A 24382-nucleotide genomic window follows, 5' to 3' on the forward strand; every position below is an offset into this window, starting at 1 on the left:
AACATCTCCCCCTGTTTTTCGCTGGGGCAATCGGTGCTGTACGGGGTGCTGGAATTTACATGTCTTGACTACCTCGGTATGGTTTTTTTGATACTGGCATTATTTTATTCTCGGTATTGATAAACCCACTGAGTTACAAACTCCATTGCGCACAAATAAGATGTAAGAGCGGTACCAACCCTTGGAAGTTACTCAGATTATAGATATGCGCATGGAATCTGCTACTTTTCGTTTTATCAACAATGTACATAGTGTTTTATTCCCCATTTATATTATTGTTTATTAGCTTTATTCACATTTTTTTCACACTTTGAAATAGGAGCACAAATCAGCGGTGGTTATTTTACACTAGATGGTTTTGTATATAGAAGCACAAAAGTCTTGGTATTTATGAAATATGTAAATTCATCAAATGTGAATTTTAATAAATATTTTAGATTTGAGCTCGTGGGTATCACAATGTGAGTTGCTAGGAGTACATGTACATTATATGACTAGGGCAATCTAGGCTCCACTAGTATAGATCATTCCGGTGACCGGTTGTTATGAATTTGCAATAGGTATTTATTATCTTCTGTGATAACTGCATTCACGCAGAAAAACTTAGGCACCAGTCACTTTATTAACCTGGCCTTCGGGCAATCTGCATTTAAGCAGTCATGATATGTACTAGAGCCATGATTTAAAATGTGTACAACGCCTCGGAGTATGAAATGATAATTTTAAAAATGTTTATTTATTCATTTTTAAAGTTAATGGACGCAATATAATTTAAAATAACAAATTTAAAATGTTATTTATATTGCACAATTAATGGGGATGTAATTTGCATTTCTGTGCACCAACAAAAGTCGTCTGTTTTCAAAATCTGAATGACTTGTACCCTTTCTATGTCTATGCATCTGGTCATGTGATGTACAACTGGAGGTGTGGCCCTTAGGAAGGGTCAGGGAAAAGCATTTAAAAAACAGGCTGACCATTCTATCGGTGTGTGAACAAGAGCACATCGTACTTGAAACGCGTCATTGAAAGGTTGCAATAAATCTCACATCTTGCCTGAAACGTGGGGTCCTGCTTCTTCTTTCGCCACGCCGTTGGCGTGGAGGTTCGAGGATTTGTGGCAAATATATATATATATATATATATATATATATATATATATATATTCACTGAAAAAAACCATAGGTTTCACACCAGTTATAGTTAGGAATTAGCATTTAAAAAACCTATTAAATTCACTGAAAAAACCATAGGTTTCACACCAGTTATAGTTAGCTGGAAATTTTACTGATATAAAACCATTGAAATTCCCACGTTATAGTTAGTCGGACTCACTATAACTTGCGCGTGCAATGCACTGCTGATGACATCACATATTACATCACTCATGACATGGTCAGTGACATCACTCATGACACCATCCTTGTGACATAGTGACAGACCTCCTTTCACTATAATGTAACCCTTGAGACACATATTCAAAAATAGAAACTGAAATTTTAAAAAAAATGGAGATACCTATATCAGTTACAACAAGCAATTCAGTAATTCCACTATCTATATACACATCCACTCATTCACCAACAGTTCTATATAGTCACTCATACATATACTCACTCATCATATGAAGTGATACACCTATACATCCTGTTACACACCGACATTCATCCAAAAGTTACTCACACACATATTCACACGTGCAAATAAACTATTGGACATCCATTTATTTGAATATAGAGTTATACACACACTTCCACCTTACTTCTATTTAAAATTACACATATTTATTCTCTTAAACAATCACTTATAGAAACACATACTTATTTAAACAGGAACTCTTACAATCTCTTACTCTCACATATACTCACTTATATACATCAATATTCATATATACTAGATTAAAACATATGTAGTTACTGATAAAGACACTAGTGAGACAGTCATTCACTCACTAACAAACACATATAGACACTCATCCACCCATACAGTCCTGTACATATGTTGTCTTCAAAACACATACAAACAAAGAGTCAGTCACTCATGCATCTATGTGCTAAGTAATACCCCCACCAAACCATATAGACACTCATACTGATACTAATAAAAATATCTAATAACCCATATACATACACATGAGTGGATGTGTATTAGATGGTGGTATTACTGAATTGGTTGTTGTAACTGGTATGGGTATATCCACTTTTTTGAAAATATTAGTTTCTATTTTTGAATATGTGTTTCATGGGTTACATTACACTGAAAGGAGATCTGTCACTGTGTCACAAGGATGGTGTCATCAGTGATGTCATGAGTGATGTCACTGACCATGTCATGAGTGATGTAATATGTGATGTCATCAGCAGTGCATTGCACGCGCAAGTTATAGTGAGTCCGACTAACAATAACGTGGGAATTTCAATGGTTTTATATCAGTAAAATTTCCAGCTAACTATAACTGGTGTGAAACCTATGGTTTTTTCAGTGAATTTAATAGGTTTTTTAAATGCTAATTCCTAACTATAACTGGTGTGAAACCTATGGTTTTTTTCAGTGAATTTCATAGGTTTTTTAAATGCTAATTCCTTACTATAAGTTTCACTTTATAAATAAGACTGTTAGCACTCTAGTTGTTCTTTTTAACACTCTGGTACATTCTGTCATTGGGCTACAGTTGTGCTACATCAAGTTGAATTTTGGGCTACATTTACAATTTTTGATCTCTGGTGGCCATCTTTGGGCTTCATTCGGCTACTTTGGGCTACATTTGGGCTACATTTTGGCTCTAACATATATTAAGCCCAATGTAGCACAATACATATTTTTATAAAGTTAATTTTTTTACAAACCACTTCAGAATAGGGCTACCTGTCTCTACAATTATCCCATTTTTTATTTTTTTATTTTTGGGGGGAGCGCTCCCAGAGCGCGCCCCGGAGTGCGCCCCGAAAAGCGTATTTCTGAAAAGCGCCCCCGGGCGCGCTCCGGGGAGCGTCTCGTGAGCGCCAATATCGCAAACGAAAACATGATCGTGACGTATCGCGTAGCCGCGACCGCGTGATACGCACGGCGTAAGCGCACCCGGAAGTACTCGAACGAATACGATCGCAAAACGTAAACTTCCGACGCGCTTACGCTGCGCGCCCCCGTGCGCGTAGCGTAAGCGCGTCGGGTCATGTGAGCAGAAAATAACACTTTTCATTGGTTCATAACAGTTTTAGTTTCATAATGATGAAGCCCCTGGTCTTGTGACCTGAAAATAACACTTCTCATTGGTTCAGGACAGTTTTTTTTTCTAAATGATGAAAGACCCCACCTTTTCTCCTTATTCTGACTTTGTCCTTTGACTGAGGAAGACCTGTTTGTTGCTCTCTCTACTTTTTTGCTCCAATGGCTTCAGTAGTAGCATCAGCTGGTGCATCTGCCCCCCCACCACCACCACCACCACCAAGAGGACCAGCTCCAAATTATATTGGTGGTCAAGAACAGGAGGAGGAGGAAGAGGAAGAGGAAGAGGGGAGAAGAAGATGGCTGCCAGAAGAAAATACACCTTACAAACCCAAACCACACATTGTTTGGCAGTTTTTTTCAATCCCAGAGGGGCAAAAAAAGGTGAATGCTCCCAAGGTGACTTGCCTCATCTGCAATGATGAACTTTCACGGGGCAACCCAAACAAGAAATATTCTTTTGGTAACTATACCATGATTCGGCACATGACAAGAAAGCATCCAAACAACTACTCTCGCGCAGAGTTCCGGGAACTGGCCAGTAACCTCCCCCAGTCATCAAGGACCCCCTCCCAAAGAAACCAACCCTCTTCCTCGCAACCAGAAACATCTGAGGTGATGCCTTGCATTCAGCCGAGATTTGCTGATTTTAAAATTACTTGCACTGCTTGTGGCAAGCTTATCTCCTATGGGGAACAAAGTATTAAGCTCATCGTCCTTGCAGGTGATAATCACAAGTGCCCCAAAAAGAAATAATTTTTGGGGTTTTTTGTTTTTTTGCTCCAGTTGAGCCAGTTTCAATTCCCTTTTTTTGTTTCTCCCCCTAAAAAATACAAAAAAAATATAAAACTGTTTTGAAAAGCCAAAAAAAGTTTAAAAAGTTCCAAAAACACAAAAAAAATATAAAACAACAAAAAGAAGAAAAAAAAAAGTTCTTTTAAGAACTACCTCCAATTTCTAAATGAAAACTTCATTTTTTTAAAACTCTGTCATCTTTTTCCCTCATTTTACGCTCCCCGGTGCGCTACCTGGTGCGCGCACCGAGCGCTTCCCCCGCGCAAAACGAAAAAAAAAAATATATTTTAAATGCCCCGCGGGGCCCTTTTATAGCCCCCACATCAAACCTAGGGGGTCAAAGGGGTCTATCCCTGACGCCTTATGGTCAGTTCCCACTTTGTTTTAGCCACCTCTTATGTCTCGATTTTACCGAGACACAAGATGGCGACCGCTCTGGACTGTTTGGAATGTTTACAGACACCCGAGAGCCAATCAGCTTTCCATGCGCACCTCGCGTGTCGCGCCTGGAGCGCACTCCGGTGCGCGCACCTGTGCGCTGCTATAGATATATATATTTTTTTGGACCTAAATTACTCAAAATCCACTGGAGCACATATCTTGAGACATAGCAAAGGCACATCGGGCTACCAGTCCCTACAATTTTGCCAAGTTTGGTGTAAATCCATTCAGCCGTTCGGGCTAAAAGTGAAATCGACCGCCCTATGGAAATTAACATGGGGAAAACGCGTTTTGGGACCCCCCTTTTATCTCGGCCCCCGCTTATTGTATCCCCCCAAACTTTCAGGGAAGGACCGGAGCTCGACGAGGCCATTTTCCTGAAATTTTCAGGCAGATTCGTCAACCGGTGCCAAAGTTATTCCAAATAGAATTTTGAGATTTAACATTGAAAAAAATCCTAACTATAACTACCTACTGGCGACCGCCAGTAGGTAATATATATATATATATATATATACACATATTCTATCTATCTATATCTATCTATCTATCTATCTATCTATCTTTCTCTCTATATAAATATACTTAAGAAATACTTCACAGAGAAAGCACCTCGACCAAGTGGTCAAAATCTTGAAAACATCAATCTGTCCATTATTGCCCAAAAGGATTTACCTGCTATGAGAACACTGGCATCATTGGAAGAAGGGGAAAGATCTAACATGGGGATAGCCAACACAGCCTTGTGATGGATATTGGTCTTTGTAACAGCATGGGGATAGCCACGAATAAAGGAGGAGAAAGTGGACTCAAAAAAACAGTCCAGGTTCTGTCAGCAATTACCACCAGGAAACAAGGTCGATCTGTTCCATGAGATCATGGTGGAAGAAATCAGCAAAATATCTGGCAGGTTAACATAAAAAATTAAGAAGAAAAAGGATTGGAACTTGACACCAGGAGAATACAAAGCGATGACAGAGCTGAGAAATGATCCAACAATCTTCATAAAAGGCTCTGATAAAGGAGGGAATATCGTGGTTCAGAACATGTCTGATATATAGAAGAAGCTGAAAAACAACTTGGGAACAAAGACCATATGAGATACTCCGACAAGATCCAACAGCAACCTGGATGAATGAATACCATTCTTTGTTATTCGGATGAAAGGAAAGGGGCTTAATTGATTTTGATGAATACCTCTACATAAAAACAGATCACCCCATCAAAGCGACAATTTACTTTCTGCCGAAAGTTCATATGGCAATTCTCAAACCACCAGGAAGGCCAACAGTCAGTTCAATAGGATCACTTCTAGAAACGACATCAAGATTTGTGGATATCTTCCTGATGAACTATGTAACCAGCCTGCCCTCTTATTTAAGAGTTATATAGTGAGAAGCGCACACCGTATTCAAGATAAACAATTCTCTAGTTATAAAACAGTTCAAATACAATGGTGCCACAGTGGAACCCTTGCTGTCAAACAAGAGTAAAAATGACAAAGTTATATGAATGCTAACGAACCCGGTAGCAACACTGTGCACTGTGCAATTTGGTCACCAATGGACCCTCGTGGTATTTTAACAAAAGTAACGTGATATATCAAAAATGAAAAACATAAACAAAGGTATACTTGTGAATGTATATCTTTACAGGTAATTATTAATGAACATAACGCAGGTACTTTGGTACATAGCCAGCTTAACAACAATACATTCAAAGGTCATGTAATGTCATTGCAGAGTGATATTGTAATCATTCACACGTATACATATATCTACAAAAATTCTTGTAACGGCTCGATGCATTTCGGGACGGAAATGTCCCTTCTTCAGGGGACAATCTGTAGGAGGAAAAATAATAACGCATGTATAACTGAAGGATCTATGTTGTCACAGCAGACACTCTCAGAAGGAGAGACAGAGAAAGAACTGGACTAATTGTGATTCAAAAAGCTGAGACCGGTCAAAACAAGAAAAGAAAAGGAAAGACCTGTTATTCCCAAAATCAAACCACTAGTGCAGAGGGTGTGAAACCAGTAATGGCAAAAGAAAACATGTAAGAAAGTATCCAACAATCAAGGTAAATGGGTACTAGGGATTATCACAACCATGTTAGTGTAACGGTGGAAAATACCTTGCTGTATCGGAAACCCAGGATTCTGCAACAACAGAAATTCAAACTAAAAGACTGTTCGGGAAATGTGATATATGGTAGTACACAAGTTTAAAATGAATGCACCCACCTATAAACTGATACCAGCTGACGGACAAACTGTCAATATCTAAAGTGGAAAAACAGCGTCTTTAGAAATGCTGAAATGTATAAATATAGTGGGCCGGTAAGGCGCATATAATACAAACACAGAAACTCAATGACGCTAATAAAGAGCCAATACACCCACCAATGGTAATGTGAATGTTTCCTCAACGTAAAACCACGGGCTGTGCTGCAGAAACATGCACTTCTAATTCGCCGTAATCATTAACTGTTTACCCCTAAAAGCACAGAGAGATAGTAAATGAAATGTACTCCGTCTCCTCTATAAATGCCCTGCATGTTGTAACGCAAGTTGTTGTGGTATATAGAACCCATACCATAGTCTCTGAGGAAAGCAGAAAAAGATGTATTCACATGTTTCCTTGCTTTCTCAATCTGTGGACAATATTGGTTGGACCAGTTCCATTTTTGCCTTTGGCATATATTAGAATATACAAAGGCAGTTTGTGGAAAAAGTGACTTCAATTGCCCAAAGGTGTCCTTTAAAATAATTTCCAGACCTACCCCAGTCAAAGTGCCTAGGTCATTGCCACCACAGTGCACAATTATGAGGTCAGGGTGTGGGAGATGCCAAAAGGTTTTTACCAACGGCATCAATTGGTGACATCTCAGTCCTCTCTGGCCAATCCACATAGTATCCACATTTGGTAAATCAAGGTTGAGAAGGCATCTATTTGCTGCATACCTTTCACTCCAAAAAATATAGCTGTGTCCTACAACACACACTCTAAGCATCTTGAAGGGAGATCTGGTTGTACTCAGATGGGCTCTGGAAATGAAATGGCAGTTTGAAAAGTAGGAGTTTAGAAAAAAATGTGGATGAGATTCAGTGCACTTGACAAAAAAGAAGTGATTGGTGGTTTCTTAAAATTCAACATTGAAAACTAGGGTGCATGCTACTGTTTTTTTTAAGGAGAAATGCTAATGGTTGAGAAAATGTCATTGAAAGGAACATTGCACAGGATAGGTTGGTGTATTGAAAAGGCAAACACCGTTGCTGGTTTGGTTTGCAGATGAACTTTTCACCTGTGTGTTCAGTTAGGTGTTCTATGGGGTGTTATCATGGTAACAGGCAGAGAGAGCAGTGGGGGAAGGTTGAATATTATGTGAGATTGAAAATGTTGCAATGTAGAACCAATTAAAATGTTAGTTTGGTTTTGAATTTGTGTGGGAAGATATTTCATTGGTTATCTACAAGAATATATGTGTAAAATGAGAGGGAAGCTATGTCATTCTATGATTCCAGTGACTGGTGCACAATTGAGAGATTCTGCTTAAGAAAATCTGGTGTGTGATTGTCACTGTTCTAAATCTACAAAAGCATTTTTAAAGGTGAGTTGTTAATTTGTAAGGGGATCTATGTTGTGCTATAAAGTCTAAAGCAGCATGCATACAGCACACCCAGGATCTTTATTACACAGCATGGAGACTATTTGGGAATTCAGAGGCCTGGCACACATGCTGCTTTGGACTTTATAGCACTAAATGTCCTAAAGACTGACTCACTCCATGACTACATGCATTGCCATATTTTAAAACACATCAACTAAGCAAATAATTCTGTCACATTTTTCTGAAATGAATTCTGACTCACACTGTGATCTTAGACACATGACAGTATGCCTTGCAATTCCTTATAATGATTACTACAGTGAAAGAGAGTCTTGCTGGGAGTGCTGTTTCAGATTTTAGGACAGTGCAGTGGTGTTCAGGCAGTGTAGGGGCTCAAGGTGGGACTGAGAATGTAGAAATAAAAATTCACTGAAATGATTTCTACATGCTACAGAGACAGTTGGTATGTAATTTCTACAGCACACCCAGGATCTTTATTACACAGCATGGAGACTACTTGGGAATTCAGAGGCCTGGCACACATGCTACTTTGGACTTTATAGCACTAAATGTCTTAAGGACTGACTCACTCCATGAGTATATGTATTCCCATATTTTTAAACACATCAACTAAGAAAATTATTCTGCCACAATTTTCTGAAATGAATACTAACTCACAGTGTGATCTTAGACACATGCCAGTATCCCATAAAATTCAGTAAAATGATTACTACAGTGAAAGGGGGTCTTGCTGGGAGTGCTGTTTCAGGGTTTAGAAAACTACACTAGTATTCACCCAGTGTAAGTGGTCTAGCAAAAGGTGTTCTTTCAGACTTTAAGACATAGCAACAGTGTTCGGGCACTGTAGGAGATCATGCTCTAAACTCAGAAATATCAATCCCACCATGACCCCCTACACTGCCCTAACACCACTGCACTGTCCTAAACCCTGAAACACCATCCCTAGCAAAACCTGCTAAACTCTTTCAACACTACTGTACCGCTCTAAACCCTAAAACACCATCCTCAGCGAATACCCCATAATGTCCTAAACCCTGAAACAGTACTCCCTGCATGATCTCCTACACTGCCCGAACACTGCTGCTGTGCCTCAAAATTACTTATGGAGTGAATCAGACTTTACAACATATAGTGCTTCTAATTGCTATGTAGTATGCTAGTGGTGGTCTACAATTGTTAAAAAAACAACAAAAAATTTAACATGTTTTTTCTTTTTTTCTTCTCAACAGATTGTAATTATCTACAGAAAGAAAAAACAATATGCTATCAAACAGTGAGAAAGTAACTGGTAAGTCAACAAAGGATTTTATAAGGAAAAAAACACAAACTAAAAAAAAGTGTGGAGAATCAGGAAAAAAAAATATCTGTAACTACAAAGAAAAACCAGATAAAAAAGAAAAATGATGGAAAAATCTGTGGTAAACATAGTGGGGCCGATTCCGATCCGGGAAAAAGTGCTCCGATTTGCTGTGCGGAGGGTTTTCCCGTACGATTTGTACACCCACAACGTCCCCGTACGACCCCGCAAGTACAATCGTTACACAAAGCGCCACTCCGTACGACTCGTATCAATCAATCAATCAATCAAGAGTATTTGCAAAGCGCGCTACTCACCCGCTAGGGTCTCAAGGCGCTGGGGGGGCTGTTACTGCTCAAAAAGCCAGGTCTTGAGTTGCTTCCTGAAGGAGAGATGGTCCTGGGTGAGTTGTAGGAGGGTGGGGAGGGTGTTCCAGGTCTTGGCCGCCAGGTAGGTGAAGGATCTTCCTCCAGTGGTGGTTCTGCGGATGCGCGGGACAGTGGCGAGGGCGAGGCTGGCGCAGCGGAGCTGGCGGGTTGGCGTGTAGAACGTGAGGCGGTTGTTGAGGTATTCGGGGCCCAAATCATGGAGAGCCTTGTGTGCGTGGGTGAGGAGTCTGAACGTGATCCTTTTGCTGATGGGGAGCCAGTGCAGGCTCCTCAGGTGGGCGGAGATGTGGCTGTGTTGGGGGATGTCCAAGATGCGTTGTGCTGAGGCATTATGGCTGCGCTGGAGTCTTTTCTGTAGTTTGGCGGTGGTCCCAGCTTAGAGGGTGTTCCCGTAGTCCAGACGGCTGGTGACAAGGGCCTGGGTGACCGTTTTCCTGGTTCCAGTGGGGATCCAGCGGAAGATCTTATGGAGCATGCGGAGTGTGTTGAAGCAGGAGGAGGTAACGGCGTTAACTTGCCTGGCCATCGTGAGGGAGGAGTCAATGATGAAGCCCAGGTTGCGTGCGTGGTACGTGGGCTTGGGTGGGGGGCCCAGAGCAGGGGGCCACCAGGAGTCGTCCCAGGGAGAGATGGATGGGCCGAGGATGAGGACTTCCGTCTTTTCTGAGTTCTGTTTCAGGTGGCTGAGCTTCATCCAGTCTGCGATGTCTTTCATTCCGTCCTGGAAGCTGGCTCTGGTGGAGGTGGGGTCGTTGGTGAGGGAGAGGATCAGTTGGGTATCGTTGGTGTAGGAGATGATGTTGAGGTTGTGCTTGTGTGCGATGGCTGCGAGGGGGATCATGTAGATGTTGAAGAGGTTGGGGCTGAGCGAGGAGCCTTGTGGTATGCCGCAGATGATCTTGGTGGCTTCTGCGAGGAAGGGCGGGAGACGGACTCTTTAGGTTTTGTCGGAGAAGAAGGAGGTGATCCATTCCAGGGCCTTTCCTTGGATCCCGGCGTGGCGGAGGCGGGTTGTCAGGGTGCGGTGGCAGACCGTGTCGAACGCAGCCGAAAGGTCGAGCAGGATGAGGGCGCCGGTTTCTCCGTTGTCCAGCAGGGTCCGGAAGTCGCCGGTGGCCGCGATGAGGGCGGTCTCGGTGCTGTGGTTCGCTCGGAATCCGGACTGCAATGGGTCGAGGGAGCCGTTCGTCTCCAGGAAGGCTGTCAGCTGTTTGTTGACAGTTTTCTTGATTACTTTTGCAGGGAAGGGGAGGAGCGAGATGGGGCGGAGGCTCTTGAGGTCTGAGGGGTCTGCGGTGGGTTTCTTCAGGAGGGCGCTGATCTCTGCGTGCTTCCAGCTCTCCGGGAAGGTGGCAGATATGAAGGAGTTGTTGATGATGTCCCGAAGTATGGGTGCGATGATGGAGTCAGCTTTGTTGTAGATGCGGTGTTGGCAGGGATCGGCTGGGGAGCCCGAGTGGATGGTGTTCATCGTGTGGGTGGTATCTTCCGTGCTGACCTGAGTCCAAGCACACATGGTGGTGGTGGGGGGTGTAGGTTCGGTGGTGGGGTACATGTTCTGAGCGCCGAAGCTGTCGTGTATGTCGACGATCTTATGGTGAAAAAAGGTGGCCAGAGTGTTGCAGAGGTCTTGAGAAGGCGTGATGTCGTTGTCGCTGGCGTTGGGGTTGGAGAGCTCTTTCACGACATTGAAGAGTTTCTTGCTGTTGTGGGTGTTAATGTCCAGTCGTTCTCTGAAGGATGACCTTTTGGTGGTGCGGATCAGCTGGTGATGTTTGCGAGTGGCGTTCTTGAGGGCTGTCATGTTATCCGTTGACTGGTTGTGGCACCAGGCTTTCTCGAGGTCACGGCAGGATTTCTTGGAGTCTTTGAGATCGTTGGTGAACCACGTGGCTTTCTTGCTGTTGAGGTTGCTGGGAGGGTTTTTCAGTGGAGCAAGGGTGTCGGCGCAGTCGGTGATCCACTGTGTGAGGTTGCGGGCTCCTTCGTTGGGGTCCGTGGTGTTGGTGGGAGGGTTTAGGCGCAAGGAGGTGGTGAATTGGTCGGTGGTGATCTTGTTCCAGCATCTTCGGGGGGTTTGTTGAGGGCGGTGGTGGGTCGTTGTTTTCCTGAAGTTGAAGTGTACGCAGCTGTGGTCAGTCCAGTGGAGCTCGGTGGTGTGGCTGAAGGAGATGTGGTTGCTGGAGGAGAAGACAGGGTCGAGCGTGTGGCCGGCGTAATGGGTGGGGGTGTTGACCAGTTGCTTGAATCCGAGGTTGGCGAGGTTGTCTAGTAGGGCGGTGGTGTTGTTGTCCTGGTCGTTCTCCAGGTGGAAGTTGAGGTCTCCTAGGAGTATGTAGTCGGGGAGGCGAGGGCGAGCGGGCTGAAGTCTGCGATGACCTTGCTGAAGTGTGAGCATTGTCCCAGGGGTCTGTAGATGAGGGTTCCTCTGAGGGTGGTCTTGGGGTTGGTGTGAATCTGGAAGTGCAGGTGCTCTGCGGTGGCGAGGGTGTCGTCGTGTTGGTCGTGATGCGGATAGTGTTTCTGTGGGCGATGGCGATGCCTCCTCCGGTCTGGTTGACCCGGTCCCTCCGGATGATCTTGTAGCCGTCCGGGATGGCAATGGCGATGTCGGGGGCTGAGGTGGCGTTCATCCAGGTTTCCGTTAAGAAGGCGACGTATGGTGCCGTTTTGTTCAGGAGGTCCCATAGTTCAACGGCGTGCCTGTGGATGGAGCGGGTGTTGAGCAGGATGCACTTGAGGTGGTTGTTGTTGCCGGCTGTTTTGGCTGGCGCGGTGCAGGACCGACTGCAGGTGAAGTAGCAGGCGTGGCAGACTATCAAACACCATACAAATCGAAAGTACATACGGATTCCATGCGGGTGACGCGGTACGCCACATTCGGACGTAAATAGGCCGACCTTACCGGACCAGGAAGTACGATCCGTGTTGACGACACTCCGTACGGCCCTTTTGCTATGAGAGCTGAAAACAGCCGTAAAAGCAGAGTCCGGCCCGACCAGCACCCCGGTACGCGAAATACACGACATGAACCCCATCGACCGTGTCATCCCAGTCCTGTACGCCTACGACCTCGTACATAGAAACTGACGACAGCGCAGACGGTGAGTACATCCTACCGCCACTACGGAAGTATATCTGTACGATGCGCCACACGCGCACATCACCATAGCAAAAATTATACTTGCCGCACACACGTCTGTAATGTTAGGGTATGGTGCGCCATACGCAAGAGCGTATCACCAATGCAACAGTGATACGTGCCGCACACACGTCTGTAATGTCAGGGTACGGTGCGCAATATGCCAGAGCACATCACCATTGCAATAGTGATACGTGCCGCACACACGTCTGTAATGTCGGGGTACGGTGCCCCATACTTCAGAGCGTATCACCATTGCAATAGTGATACGTGCCGCACACACGTCTGTAATGTCCCAGCAGTGCCCAGACATGGCAGGGGTGGGTGGATATGTCTCCCAGCAGTGCCCAGACATGACAGGGGTGGGTGGATATGCCTCCCAGCAGTGGCCAGACATAGGAGGTGTGGGTGGATATGTCTCCCAGCAGTGGCCAGACATAGGAGGGGTGGGTGGATATGTCTCCCAGCAGTGGCCAGACATAGGAGGGGTGGGTGGATATGTCTCCCAGCAGTGTCTAACAGTATGGGGGTGGGTGGCTAAGACTCCCAGCAGTGGCCAGACATAGGCGGGGTAGGTGGATATGTCTCCCAGCAGTGTCCAGACATAGGAGGGGTGGGTGGATATGTCTCCCAGCAGTGCCCAGACATAGGAGGGGTGGGTGGATATGCCTCCCAGCAGTGCCCAGACATGACAGGGGTGGGTGGACATGTCTCCCAGCAGTGGCCAGATTTAGGAGGGGTAGGTGGATATGTCTCACAGCAGTGTCTAACAGTATGGGAGTTGATGGCTATGACTCCCAGCAGTGGGCAGACATAGGAGGGGTGGGTGGATATGTCTCCCAGCAGTGCCCAGACATGACAGGGGTGGGTGGATATCTCTCCCAGCATTGCCCAGACATGACAGGGGTGGGTGGATATGTCTCCCAGCAGTGGCCAGACATAGGAGGGGTGGGTGGATATGTCTCCCAGCAGTGCCCAGACATGACAGGGGTGGGTGGATATGTCTCCCAGCAGTGGTCAGACATAGGAGGGGTGGGTGGATATGTCTCCCAGCAGTGGCCAGACATAGGAGGGGTGGGTGGATATGTCTCCCAGCAGTGTCTAACCGTATGGGGGTGGGTGGCTATGACTCCCAGCAGTGGGCAGACATAGGAGGGGTAGGTGGATATGTCTCCCAGCAGTGCCCAGACATGACAGGGGTGGGTGAATATGTCTCCCAGCAGTGGCCAGACATAGGAGGGGTGGGTGGATATGTCTCCCAGCAGTGGCCAGACATAGGAGGGGTGGGTGGATATGTCTCCCAGCAGTGCCAGACATGACAGGGGTGAGTGGATATGTCTCCCAGCAGTGGCCAGACACATAGGAGGGGTGGGTAGATATGTCTCCCAGCACTGGCCAGACATAGGCGGGGTGGGTGGATATGTCTCCCAGCAATGTCTAACAGTATGGGGTGTGTGGCTATGACTCCCAGCAGTGGCCAGACATAGGAGGGGTGGGTGGATATGTCTCCAAGCAGTGCGCAGACATAGGAGGGGTGGGTGGATATGTCTCCCAGCAGTGGCCATACATAGGAGGGGTGGGTGGATATGTCTCCCAGCAGTGGCCAGACATAGGAGGGGTGGGTGGATATGTCTCCCAGCAGTGTCTAACAGTATGGGTGTGGGTGGCTATGACTCCCATCAGTGTCTAACAGTATGGGTGTGGGTGGCTATGACTCCCAGCAGAGTCTAACAGTATGGGTGTGGGTGGCTATGACTCCCACCAGTGTCTAACAGTATGGGTGTGGCTGGCTATGACTCCAAGCAGTGGGCAGACATTTGAGGGGTGGGTGGATATGTCTCCCAGCAGTGCCCAGACATGACAGGGGTGGGTGCAGAGGACTCCCAGCAGTGCCCAGACATAGGAGGGGTGGGTGCAGAGGACTCCCAGCAGTGCTCAGTCACAGGGGTGTGCATTTCCAACATCATACAACAACTACATGCCTGTATGTGTACATCCCTAACCTGTAACACTCATGATAGTAGCATATCAACACATCACTCACAGCACTGGCCTACTCCACAGAGAATGGTATCCTGTCACACACTGGGTGACACTCCACATGTGGTACTTAAGTCAGACCACACATGCATAATCAACCATGTACTTTGCTGGCACACATCCCCCCCCTCTCCATCTTTACTCAATAGTGTGTAGTCATGTAACAGACCACCAAACAAATGAAGCACAAATGGACCAAAAAAGTGTCATGTACAACCTGGACATGATGTGAATGTCCAGGTGGTGAAACATGTACTCCCTCATGGAAGGAACAGGGTAGAAAACCCCGAGACACAAGGCACCACAATGTGTATTGGGTGCCCAAAATCATATTTTACAATCTGATTCATGAGTCTAAGGCGGATGACATTGTCATGCATAGTATGAAAAAATATGATGTACTCCCTGAAGGCATTACTACACACTACAAATCCAAGCACAGTGAGTAGCATGGATGGCACTCACCAATTCTCGGATTTCACATCTGAGCACGCATGGCCATTGTCAAAGGGAATGTAACAAACTAGGGTAAATCCATAGAAAAGTCACCCCAACAATTGTGCAACTGTCTGTAGTGAAGCTCTCATGTGTCACAGAGGAAGGGAAACTCTTCCGGATAATGTCTGTATGCAAACTGCAGACACAACAACCGAGATAAATTGCTCTAACTTTGGGATAGCACAGAGAGATACCCTGGTCCACCCCATTCCCATCAGAAATATATACAGCTTCCCCAATACCAAAACATTAACATTCCACCAACTCGTAGGCACACATCACCTAAAGCAATGCCATGAAATGAAATAGTTCAGAATATACATTAAAATGCTTTATTCAGCCCCATTTCTTCAAAGAAAAGATAAATGAGTCCATGCTCACAGAAGGCCAATGGCCAGTCCAAAATAATGTCCATTACTGTGGTAACTCTGTGGAGGTTGTCACCCCCAAACTTGCCTGCACATGGTGGAGTCAGAGGTCTGTGGACACATGGGGGGCATCATCGGAGTCATTGTCCGGCACCGCAGGGACAGGAGAGGGAAGGGTAGGTGTAGTGGGTGCAGGTGGGGAGGATCCCTTCACAGTGTCAGGTGCAGCACCAAAGGATGAAAGATATTCTGCGCTGCACACTGCAGCCAGTTCTGAGAGGCTACCACCGGAACCCGGGGACACAATGGGAGTGGAGGTAGAGGGCTCTGAGTCATGTGTAGTGTGTCTGTGGATGCGTGTGTCATGTCTGTCCCCTGTCCCTGTGGGTGTGTGCACATCCCCCTAAGATTGGGTGCCTGGAGGTCTGCGCTTCGACTGACGTGTTGGTGTGCTGGGTGTCTCTGTTGGGGTGTGTGATCTGGTGCGTCTGCGTGTCTTGTGGACAGGTATGGGGGATGGGGATGGGGATGGGTCAGAAGGAGGGGGGGTTTGACGCTGCAGGATGGCAAGTGCTGCCATCAGTGTTGAGTCTATGGACGACAAACTCCGACGTTGATCAGACATGTCCGCTGACATGCCCTCCATGAATGACAACAACTGTGTCATGAGATGTGTGTGGCCATGGAGGACAGTCAGCATTGACGTCTGACCAACTTGAAGCTGCCGGAGTAGGTCCACAGACTCAGCACTGAGGGCAGCTGGGGAGACAGGGGCAGGGGCTGCGGTGCCGGGGACAAAGGAGACACGATGCGAGCACGTACCGAAGGGACCCTAGCAACTGGGAGGGTGAAGATGGGTATGGAGGAGGAGGTGACAGACATAGTGGGTGCAGATGCTGTTGCTGCATATTCCCCCTCCTCCTTGGGGTCCGAAGCCGAGCCGTCTGCATGATAGGAGGTGTCGTGCTCATGAGGTCCGGCCGCCTGACTCCCCTCATCCTGTGTTCCACTGCTTGCCTCCGACACCTGGAAGCTGGTGGCACTGTAGCTAGGTCCCTCTGCCTGGTCCGTGCTTGTGTCTCCTCCACTCCCGGGTGATGATGCTGTTGGTAAGGAGAAAGTAAAAATATATATCAGTCACCTGTACACATCAGACATATGAACAAAAAACCATTTGTGGACATTTCTAATAATGGCATGCAACAAGAGTCACATGCCACATAACTCTGCACATTTTTGAGTCCAGTAATGTGCAATTGTAATAGACACAACACTCCTTGTATACAAAGATACAAGTAACAGACCAGGCCACAACTTGAATGAGAGTCACAATGATGAGCCACTGTAAGTCAACAGGTCAGGTGTTGATCCATCACCGTTCTGTTGCCCACTCTGCCACCCCAGTACAGACATGTGCATGTCAAAATCTGTGTGACCCTGTGCCACATGGGAACAGTCCAGACCAAACTGCCATGTGATGAAATCCCTGGACCAGAAACAAGCTTTCTATCACATAAACAAAAAGAATCCTACTCACAGTGGACAGGGAGAGTGTAGACCACAGATGTGGGGGACACTCAGTGTTTTGTAAAATACCCCTCACACACCAACAGGCCCCTTGGTGTCATGCTTCATCATCGGGGTCTTCGCACCCCTCTAACGGGATGCGGCGTGCTGCGACCTGCGACTACGCGTGAGCACTGAAAGTATAGACTATGTGTGGTGCGTGTGATGGAAGTGGTTGGGTATTTTAAATGTGAGTGATGGGGTATAGTGAAGGTTAAAAAGTACCTGGCTCGTAGGTATCAGGAAAAAACTTTATTCACAACCTCGGGCTGGTACTAATAAAAGAAGTGCAGTTTGAGGTAGTTAATTGTCGTAACTATGGACAGTACCTCTGGTGTGCGTCGACATGTTTCGGAGCTTGTGTCCTTCTTCAGGACGAGGGCACAACTTCCCCACCTTACTCACGTTTCTCTATTAAATGTGTAAATAACTAAAAGTGAAAGACTATTTACAGTGATAAACTAAGGCTATAATGTGCCTACAGCGGTATTAGCCCATGCAGTTGCATGACCTGAAAGAACAAAAAACAAAAAAAAAAATTTTGGTTGCCCTGATTAGGCTGGCTCAAACAGGTGCAGTCACCTGGAGCACCAATGATGCATTGATCCTGTAAAGGGAAAAGGACATACAAGACACACAACAGAAATGACACACATGGAGTTAAAAGAAGCACTTTGGTCATACTCATTATGTAAGGTTTTCTGGCTTCATGAGCATTTCAAGAACGTCGGGGTTAGTTGCTAAATTCGCAATCTATATGGACAACAAATTGGTTTCAGTATTCTGTACTCACTGTTTGGGTAGAGAATGGGGTTTTTTGGTTTGTTTACTCAATACTCACAGACTCGGGACGAAATTACCTCCGTGCTACCCCTTACGCTGCTCCGCTGGTAATAGCTATGGGAGTGCGCCCTATCTTATATATGCTTGAATTCCTTAATTGATTAACTGGTAATAGATTAATTGTCGGATGCGCACTAAGCCCATACATGGGTAATCCGTTTGTTGACCAGTTAAATGCCTCTCCTTATTAGGTCTACGTAAGAATTTGGCCGCGTTGTAGTGAGGACGGCTCGTGGGGCGCATGCGCGGAAGTAGATTAATGTGCGCATGCGTATGCCTGATCATTACTTTGATGTGCATATCAAAATCTGTGTGACCCTGTGCCACCTGGGAACAGTCCAGACCAAACTGCCATGTGATGAAATCCCTGGACCAGAAACAAGCTTTCTATCACCTCTCAGTGGCATCACAGCCATCTACAGCCAGGCTTGCGTGAAACGCAGATGTGTATGCAAACAAGCATGGCCGAACATGGTTGGAATGCCAGAAAGTGGTCCTAGGTACCTTCTTTCCAGTCCAGGGAAGGCATGGCTTGACATTCCTGGCTGGGCTGTTCCCATGAGGCACATGGACAGACAGATTTGCACATAACCATGTTAGAACTTGGGGGGCAGTGTTTGCAACAGAAAGGTGATGGATAAAATCCTGACCTGTGTACTGGGTGTGAGTATATGATTGGTACAGAGTCTCCCTCCATCACCACACACTATTGTGATACTCCTCACAGGGGCATCTATCACCAGATCATACAGATGCTAGCACATAACACACACTGGCTGTCAAGTGAAGTGGCCCACATGTCCTAAATCCTGGAAAGACTTAAGCTAATGTGCTTGCAATTGTCAATATAAAATAAAAAAATGCATTGTTGGCACACTCTCAACCACATGGGAAATGGGACAAAACTGTGTAGCACCGCCAATACATACATGGGGTACAAATCTATGTGGTACAATCATCTCTGTGAGCCAAGAACATAGCCTCTAAATCCAACAATGACAGCATTGTCCAGCATCAGAGGGTAAGTGCATAGTAATGAGTTCACATCAGAAATTACATACACAGCTCACCACAGACAAGGCTAAAAAGGCAGGCCCATCACACCTCTGCTGCACAACACCCCCGTCACTGCATCAATGTGAGTGATACAGCGCAAGTAGTGAACAATCTGTAACAGGGCATCAATTACTGTGCTGCTAAATAAATGAACATGAGGTCACCTTGTGTGGCTGCCCATCCATATGAGTCACGAACAAACAGCTACACATTCTTGTGAATATGCACACACGCACTGCCCAGTGTGAGTATGCACATGCCAAACATAGTATACATGGACAGTGTGCACATGTAGGTAACACATGAGATATCCAAAGTTTACCAGGGACAAAGGCCACTGAGGCAGACCGTTGTTGAACTCCATGTTGAGACTCAGGATCAGTGCTAAAATAATCATGAATGGAAAACACAGTGCACAGGTTGGGGAACAGGTAAGGTACCAACATGTGTCACAGACCTCCCTCCAACATCATGATGTTGTAAGCTAAATGCATGCTGTCACATTGCACCCTAGGAGTACATGCACAAAGATGAAAGACCCAAAGCAGGGGACACATGTGGAGGAGGGGAAGGGATGTAAAAGAGTATCAGCTGAATATGGGGCATTGAAGTGACAATGCTTAAATAGCCGGTCTGACCAGACCACCCCAAATGTGGCAGTGTTACCAGGCTACAGAGCACTGCAGGTAGCATGTGACACACATGACAACAAACAGACAAGTACCTACCCCCTCCTTGCTGCTGTCCCTCCTGCAACTGCCTATGGAGGTCAGGAAAAACCACTTCCAGGACCCGGAGCATGTGGGGGGTGAGGCGTCGGCTGCCGCCATGCTTGCGTGGAGGTGACAGCTTCAGCTGTACCCGGGCGATACGGCGGGTTCAGCCCCGGATATTCTGCCACCTCTTGCGGATGTTCCTGATCCTCCGGCGAGGGACCCCGCACACCTGACAGCCCTGGATATGTCCAGCCAGATCTCCCCTTTCTCATAGACAGTTACCTGTGAGGGAAACAAAGTGGAACAACATCAGTACACCTGCCCCATTTCCCAAACACACACACTTGCACCACATTGACGATGACAACAGGGCATAGGATGCTGACAGGACTTGCATCCTTGTCCATGTAAAGTGGCATGTGAGCACACAGCAATGCACTACATGCCTTGGAAAGGCAAATTATGCCATAAGGGGTGCAAAACACTCACTGAGCATGGCAAACACTGAAAAAGCTATGTAACTACAGGCTGGTGGTCAGCACGTGACATGCTGTCACATATCACACTACACTTAAGAATCCTCAGCAGACCACACATGCAAGCCCAGGCACAGATCGTTTGCTTGTCAGTGTCAACAGTGTATCCAACCTCACTTTGCACATGTCACACTTTACACAGATGTGACACAGGCATCATGCTAACTGTCCAAGTCATGCACACGGCACAGTATACTTGTCACATCAGATGGGTACAGCTGTGGCATACGCCATGCATCACTTTTGCCAAACATCACACACACAATTAGCCTGCTGACAAATAACATTCACACTCTTCAATGTCCATGACTTCTAAGCATGCATTTGTGAAACATACACACAGGTCATGGGACACATTTGACAACAGTGGGTACATACATCTGTCACTCTGGAAGGAACACTGTTGCACCTCAATGAATCATGGCAGACAAACATGCTAGGTGTGTCACAGCACAAAGTGTGATCCACATTGCATTGAATGTCACAGTTAGCACAATGCCGTTAAGCAATACATACTATTTAACAACATCATTCACTGCATGGGAGATACCACAATGCACACACCTGGCACTCACTCAAAACCCCATAGCATCTCTGTTCCATAAATACACGATGGCTGTAGTGACACTCATACATTCATCACTCACCTGCTCCTCTGGTGTCCCATACAGCTTGCAGTAGTTAGGTAGGAGGGCATCCAGCAGGGCTTGGTTCTTCTCCTCACTGAATGCAGGTGCCCTCTTCATGGTCCTTGTCATACAGCTCCAGGGAATGCAGTGACAGCAGCTGTGTGGTCCACTCCAATGTTGTGCAGGCAAGTGCCCTCTCACAGCCACATGCAGCCTTAAATCAGTGTTGCAGAGGGGCTGGCAGCCTCAGGAGTACAGTGTGATAGGCCAGATTACTTTGCATCCTATGTTTCATCCAATACCATACCAGCAGATGGCCATGACACACATCTGCATGGTTCAAAAATTAAGCTCTAGCTCCACAACAAAATTCGCAATATTGTATAGTTTTGCCCAACTGAATTTTTCTGGACACCTGCAGCACACTCAAATGTCTGTTTCCTTGACAACTAGCCTGCATTCTGGGCATTCTACTCGTCCCCTAGATGTTCCCTATGTATTTTCTTTGATCCCCACACAAGTACCGTGCGTTTAGCGTCGCGCATGCAACCTTTTCAAAAGTGAAACGACCTGTACACGCACATGCACTATAGGGGTACAGGCCGCACGCGTATGTCTCGAATGCAATAGTGAAACGACCCGTACACGCACACGCACTATAGGGGTACGTGCTGCACGCGTATGTCTCGAATGCAATAGTGAAACGACCCGTACATGCACACGCACTATAGGGGTACGGGCAGCACATGTGTGTCTCAAATGCAATAGTGAAACAACCCGTGTACGCACACGCACTATAGGGGTACGGGCCGCACGCGTATGTCTCGGATGCAATAGTGAAACGACCCGTACACGCACACGCACTATAGGGGTACGTGCTGCACGCGTATGTCTCGAATGCAATAGTGAAACGACCTGTACACGCACTGCACACGCACTATAGGGGTACAGGCAGCACAGGTATGTCTCGAATGCAATAGTGAAACGACCCGTACACGCACACGCACTAGAGGGGTATGGGCCGCACGCTTATGTCTCGAATGCAATAGTGAAACGACCTGTACACGCACACGCACTATAGGGGTACGTGCTGCATGCATATGTCTTGAATGCAATAGTGAAATGACCCAAACACGCACACGCACTATAGGGGTACGTGCTGCATGTGTATGTCTCGAATGCAATAGTGAAACGACCCGTACACGCACACGCACTATAGGGGTACGGGCCGCACGCGTATGTCTCGAATGCAATAGTGAAATGACCCGTACACGCACTATAGGGGTACGTGCTGCACGCGTATGTCTCGAATGCAATAGTGAAATGACCCATACACGCACACGCACTATAGGGGTGCATGCTGCACGCGTATGTCTCGAAAGCAATAGTGAAACGACCCGTACACGCACACGCACTATAGGGGTACGGGCAGCACACGTATGTCTCGAATGCAATAGTGAATTGACTCGTACACACACACGCACTAGAGGGGTATGGGCCATTTGACAAGCTGTAGTGAATGCATGTGTACGGTGCGTTCTCAAGCTCACGCATGGCATTATTACAATAGAGATACCAGGAAAAGACATGACAAGGATCGCGGTGTAAGGTCACAATGAGGATGTCTAGGGATATATTGGCATGGCATCCTTACGTCAGCAGGCCCTAGGTGTAGCACACAGTGATTTGCACAGGGCATGTGATCATGTGTCACAGTTGATGTTTGATGAGATGTATAGACATGCCTATTATGATGGTGAACTATGTGGTTAACATTACCTTTACACATGTCACATTATTTACATCATTAACATGTTGCGGTGCACGTCAACACTGGGATGGCACTATATTCATTACGGACATTGGTCACATTATGCCAGGGACTGGGGTCACTGTCTCACTTGTCAACATGATGCACAACATGACCCTGTGTGACAATGTCATGTGTGTGCCATGTGAAATATTAGCCAGGCTGTTTGTCTCACGTAAACGTAATCTGCTGTTGGTGCATCTATGATGGGTCTGTGCCGTGCTTTAAGGGCTTTCACAAATATGCACACCATGCCACTGGGGCATTAAAACTACTCATGTGTGTGATGGCATCACAGATCATAAGTTCACCCACATACAGGTCTGCATTCTGTGAAAGGCTGTGGTGTAGTCTTGTCAAATGCACACCCCATTCACATTATCACAGATATGTCCAATAGATGGCACATGTGAAGTGGGTGTGTGCCATGCAGTCAGCTGTCTGGATGGGTTGACAACCTTCTCATGCAGTTCATGTGACATGTGTCACTGACGTGAGACATGGTCCTGATCACTCAGACCAGCTCAGCAGATCAGTTGTGTGCATGTCATGTCCATTTCACAGACAACAGATGTATCAGTTGTCATGGAGGAGTGCCAGCTATCTGCCATATGTGTCCTTGATGTATAGGCCATGCCAGAGTCAATCGTGAATGGATGTGTTAAAGCAGTGTTGTTCATGCGATGTACATTGTAATTGTCCTTGGCTGACAGTTGTACACCTTTCCCCCCAAAATATTGTTGTGCAAGGCACCCCCTCTGCCAAGGCCGTTGCCAGACTTGGATGCCATGAGGGAACGGGATTGCATCCGCCGTTACCGATTCCCTCAGAGGTTGATACAGGACTTTACGGACAGGCTGGAAGCACATATACAACCACGACAGAGGTATCCAACTGCGCTGACACCCAAGGTAAAGGTTATTGCAGCCCTACATTTCTTTGCCACAGGTACGTTCCAATTTACCATAGCAGATGTGGGTGGGATGTCGCAGACCATGTTCAGCCGTGTCCTCTGTGATGTCTTGGCTGCTATGTTGAGGCACATTGATTAATTCATCAAATTCCCTACTCCAGACCAGTTGACCAATGTCAAGGGTGCTTTCTATGCCCTGGGACACATGCCCCATGTAATTGGGCCATTGAGGGAACACATGTTTCTCTGGTGCCACCACATGCTGAGGAGCAGGCTTACCGCAACAGGAAACATTACCACTCTATAAATGCCCTGGTGGTGTGTCTTGCTAACATAATCATTTCCCATGTCTGTGCCCGTTTTCCAGGATTGTGCCACAATGCTTTCATCATGAGGCGTAGCAGGGTACCAGAGATGATGCTGCAGCTGCGCAACCATCGGGCATGTCTTGTTGGTGGGTATACTCTGTTTGCCATGTATGTCTC

The sequence above is a fragment of the Lissotriton vulgaris genome, chromosome 1_1, assembly GCF_964263255.1.
Source record: "Lissotriton vulgaris chromosome 1_1, aLisVul1.2, whole genome shotgun sequence".
Taxonomy (NCBI): domain Eukaryota; kingdom Metazoa; phylum Chordata; class Amphibia; order Caudata; family Salamandridae; genus Lissotriton; species Lissotriton vulgaris.